Below are 5,313 nucleotides of genomic sequence, written 5' to 3'. Positions count from 1 at the left end.
AATCAAACCAAAATCCACAACCACACAAGCAACTTTTTAGCAATATTTTCATCAGTATACTTCACCTCAATCAACCTCAGACCAATAATATTTTTTTGTAACTCCCAATCAGCACTCACATAATGAACAACAACACTTGTCGGTGTTTCGGACCGGGAGGTCCTCAACCGACTAGTGAATTTGTTCTGCGTGCTCTCGATTCCGGATGGTGATGCAAAGAGACACAAGGTTTATACTGGCTCAGGCAATCGGCGCCCTACGTCCAGTCTAAGGGATAGAACTTGTATTCCTTGCACCGAAGTGCTCGTAGTAGGGGGTTACAAGCTAAGGGAGAGAGGGAACTTGTCCCAGGTCTCGACAGGGTGTCGTGGAGCCGTCTGAGACGTTGCTCTCAAGCGGCTGGAAGGTGTGCGTGTGTGTGTGTTCTCCGGGCGTCCCCCTAAGTGGCCCAAGTCCTCTCCTTTTATAGTTGAAGGGGGGACAAGGGCAGTACATGTATTACTATGCGGCGTCGTGCCGATAGGGACGGCATGTCCAAGCCTTGTGGCCTGTTCCTGTGGCGGCGTGGTCGTCGGAGCGGCCCATCCTTGGAATATTGGGGCGGCGTGGTCGTCCCATCAGGTCCTGTGCGTCGTGGAAGCCCCAGGAATGCCTCGGAGTGGATGTGGCGGTGACCATAAGCCGCTGTGGACAGACTATGCACGAGGCCGAAACTTGGTCGGGGCCGAGGCTGGTACTGCAGTGGGGGGGTCTCGGCAGGCGCGGACCCCAACATTGCCGAGGCCCTGATGTACAGTGCCGAGGCCTTGGTGTACAGCGCCGAGGCCTTGAGCGGGCGGCTGATCGTAGACACAGTGGTAGGACACAGTGGCCAGTAACCCCCGCCACATCCTGTCCCAGGCGCTGACGGCGGCTGATCGTGGTCACAGTGTTTGGACACAGTGGCCGGTAATCCCCACCGTGCCCTGTCCTGGCCGGTATGGTGCTGATGCGACCTCGGGTCGCGTCGGTCCTTCTCCTGTCCTGTGCGTCGTGGAAGCCCCAGGAATGCCTCGGAGTGGACGTGGTGGCGACCATAAGCCGCTGTGGACGGACTATGCGCGAGGCCGAAACTTGGTCGGGGCCGAGGCTGGTACTGCGGTGGGGGGGTCTCGGCAGGCGTGGACCTCAACATTGCCGAGGCCCTGATGTACAGTGCCGAGGCCTCGGTGTATAGCGCTGAGGCCTTGAGCGGGCGGCTGATCGTGGACACAGTGGTAGGACACAGTGGCCAGTAACCCCCATCACATCCTGTCCCAGGCGCTGACGGCGGCTGATCGTGGTCACAGTGTTTGGACGCAGTGGCCGGTAATCCCCGCCGTGCCCTGTCCTGGCCGGTATGGTGCTGATGCGACTTCGGGTCACGTCGGTCTTTCTGTGACGTTGAGCCGCTGTCCAACTGAGATCACGGGAGTGGTTGAAAGCATTAATGGGACATGACCGGCTGTCGGGAGGGTCGGCCGAGGCGGGGGGCGACGGACCGCGGGTGAGCTGGCCTCGAGTGACACGGAGAATGGGGCCTCACGCGAGACGGAGATCAGGCTCCTTATCGAGGCTCCGCGCGAGGCGCCAGGCCATCGAGACCTCCTTCTCGGGGCTCGAGGCGAGGAGGAGGAGGACCCAGTGGGCCTGGTCGCGACGGGGAGGGGCCCACGACTTATCCTTTTGCTTTTATCATCATTATTATTTTTTAGATGAGACTTGGGCAACCCATTTGACGTTTTGCTTGGGGTATCCCATTCTAAGGTACCCGACAGTAGCCTCCGAGCCTCGGGGGGAGTGCGTGCACTCCCCCTGAGGGTTTGCCGAGGCTTGTACTCCCCCGGAGGGTTTGCCAAGGCTTGGTTCATACCTGCCCCGTAGGAATTGGGGTTTGTTTTTTGAGGTTCTGGTGGGTGCGCACGAGCGCACCCACCGGGTGTAGCCCTCGAGCCCCTAGGGGAGTGGAGTTACTCCTCCAGGGGCTTTCTTCATTTCTGTGTCTGAACGAGTAGTTCTTATTGCATTTGCCAAGCCCCCAAGCGCAAGTTCGGGTTGCGGGGGTGTCGGCGAGGCTGTAGGGAAAAAAGGCCTCTAGCCTCTGCGCAAAGCAAGAGGTTCGCCAGGGGCCCCCTGACTTTGGGTATGATCCTCATGCTTCCTTTCGCTCAGAAGGAGGGGTGAAACGTGCCATGCTACCCTCGATGGGCACGAGCGTGGACACTTTCGGTGAGCTATTAGCGGGTAGTCCGAGTGGAGGCCCAAGCCCCGTTCGCTGGGGGACGGCTAGTGGTCCAGGGATGCACTCCAAGAGTACTAGGGGGTTTCTCTAGTGGGTGCCGAGGCCGTTCACGGGCCTCGGTGGCTCGGTGCCTCCCAACAGTGGGATCCCATTCGGATACTTCCCCGCCGGTCTTGGACACGACTTAGGACGCCCTGAGCGACCGTTCGCTCGGGTCTGGGCCATTCGTAGGCTTGCCCCAATGTCGTCCCTGACTCTGTTGCCCTGGGGCGGCTGTCGAAACCTTTTGGAGGCCCAGCCTTCGAACCCCTGGACCGTAACGGGCTCGGCGCCCTTTTATCGTGTTTGTAGCGAAACCTCTAGCGTGGTTTTGGACCGTTTGTCTTTGTCTTGGGTGTTCTGGCCCTTTCATCTGGTCTTCATGTGTCCTTTTCATTCGGACGGAGGGTTAGTTTGCCGAGCCCATTCTGGTCTCGGCAAGGTTGCAGGAAGAGCCCCTAGCCTCTGCGTGAGAGGGCCGTCGGGAGTTCTCCTGACTTTTTATACGCCCCTCGCGTGTGAGGGTTTGTTTGCCGAGGCCCCTTTGGGCGCGAGCCTGGGTCATGAGGTCTCGGCATACTTGCAGGAGGAGCCCCTTAGCCTCTGCATAGGGCGAGAAGGCCGTCAGGGGTTCCCCTGACTTTTTATGCGACCCTCGCGCTTCCTTTTCGCTCGGAAGGAGGGGTGGAACGTGCCTCGCTACCCTCGATGGGCACGAGCAGTGGCACTTCTAGTGAGCTGTTATCGGGTAGTCCGAGTGGAGGTCCGAACCCCGTTCGTTAGGGGACAGCTAGCGGTCCAGAGACACACTCCAAGAGTACCAGAGGATTTCTCTAGTGGGTGCCGAGGCCGTTCGTTGGGCCTCGGTGGCTCGGTGCCTCCCTACGGTGGGATCCCATTCGGATACTTTCCTGCTGGTCTCGGACACAACTTTGGGCGTCCCAGGCATTTCGCTCGCTTGGGTCTCGGCCCCGTATAGGCTCGCTCGCAGTTGCCCCTAACTCTGTTATCCTGGGGCGGCTGTCGAAACCCTTTGGGGTCCAGCCTTCGAACCCCTGGATCGTAACGGGCTCAGAGCCCGATTCCTTCCTATGAAAGGAACAGGCCGCGGGAAATGTCCTCCCTATCGGCTCGGCCACGGGTGGCACGCCTTTTGAGGCAGTTTCACGGGGAGGCGAAACGACGCCTGCTGCCATAGTGGGCGAGTGCGACGTGATGGATGGGACGTAACTGTTCACGCATTTAATGCGGGAGACGTGGGCGCGTGGGCCGCCGAAATCGGTTCGTGGTTAACCGCGCCGGACGGGGAAAACCTCCCTAATTTCATCGCCCGTTCGTTTTACCTCCTCCCTGCATAAATACCCAAAGAGTCTCGCCCCTCCTTATCTTACCTTGCTTGCCTCCTCCATCGAGCCGTCGCTAGAGCAGCGGGTGCTGGGAAGAAGAGGAGAGAAGAGCGAGTCTAGGGAGAAAGCGAGAAAAAAGCGAGAGCGTGGAGGGAGGGAGAAAAACTCACCGCCGCGCCCGATTCCTCCATCGCATTCATGGCCGGCAACGTCGTCGTTGTCGAGGCGGACCCCTGGGATCCGTCGGATGTCACTAAGGAGATGCTCCAGTCGCTTGTCGAAGGTGGACTCCTCCGCCCGGTGACAGACCCTAGTAGGCCGGAGTGGATTGCTCCGTACGGCGAGCTGGAGCCAAGGCCCCGCGATGGCTACGTCGTGAGCTTCGTCTCCTTCCATGAGCGTGGCCTCGGCGTTCCGGCGGACCGGTTCATGCGGGCGCTCCCGCATTACTACGGAGTGGAGCTCCACAATTTTAATCCTAGCTCCATCGCTCAGGCGGCTATCTTTGTTGCCGTCTGCGAGGGGTATTTGGGGATCGCTCCCCATTGGGATTTGTGGCTCCACCTGTTCCGGGCGGGGCATACTACCAAGCTGACGGGCACGTCGGGCAAGAGGAAGGCGTCGAGGGCCGGAGGCTGCACTCTCCAAGTGCGTCAGGACCGCCTGCACCTCTACATCCTGGCCCAACTCGCGTCCTCCAACCACCGGTGGTACACGAGTTGGTTCTACCTCCACAACGACGACGGGGGACTTCCCCCTTATACTGGGCGGATTGTGGGGAGTTGCCCAGAGAAATGGAAATGGGGCGTCCCGAAGGTCGACCAGCCCAAGCTAGAGCCGCTCCTGGAGGGGCTGGCGAGGCTACAGAACCATGGCCTCACCGTCGCTGTGGTCATGGCCGCCTTCCACCGCCGGAGGGTGCTGCCGCTGATGGCTCGACGGTGGCGGCTGTTCGAGATGAGGCCGGGTGAGCCCGTCGAAGGCACCCGGATGTCTTCCTCCGCCCTCTCCGACGAGGAGATTCACCGTCGGGTGGGGGAGATGGTAGATGTGAAGTTGAGGGGCGGCAACCTGACCCCCTTCGTGATGCGACCGTCGCGGGGGTTTCTTTCGCTGGTAAGTCGAGTGCCGCTGCAGCCTCTGAGCCTCCTCAATCTCTCTTTATCCCTTGTTTCCTTATGCGCGTTTGTGGTTCTTTCCTTGGTTTTGTCGCAATCGACGACCTCTGCTCTGCCTCCTTAGGAGCTCGAGACCCGGTCCCTTGGGAAGTCGGTCTTCCTCCGGTGGGAGAGGGGAATCTAGGACCAGCTTCAGAGGCAGAGGGGCCTTCTTGCCGATGCTAACGAGCTTCTGTCGACCCAAAGCACGGAGGTGGAGGACCTCCGCCTTCGCTGTGCTGACGCGAAGGTCGAGGCGGCCATGGCCCAGACGCAGCTCGCCCCCTTGGCGGCGCGGATCAAGGAGCTGGAGGAGGAGCTTACCCGCGCCATCAGCGACCGGGATGCCTTTAGGTCCCGGGCTAAAGAAGCGATGACCTCGGGCAAGGCCCTCGCCGGGCAGCTGGGGGTAGAGGAGAGTGCGCACCGGCTGACCAAGGGCGCTCTGAATGAGGCCCTTGCTGTGGCTGAGGCCTCGTAATTCGAGGCTGTGGTTTTGAGGGGGACGGTC

This window comes from Miscanthus floridulus, chromosome 8 (assembly GCF_019320115.1).
Source record: "Miscanthus floridulus cultivar M001 chromosome 8, ASM1932011v1, whole genome shotgun sequence".
In the NCBI taxonomy this organism is placed as follows: Eukaryota; Viridiplantae; Streptophyta; class Magnoliopsida; order Poales; family Poaceae; genus Miscanthus; species Miscanthus floridulus.
This window is presented reverse-complemented; position numbering follows the sequence as displayed.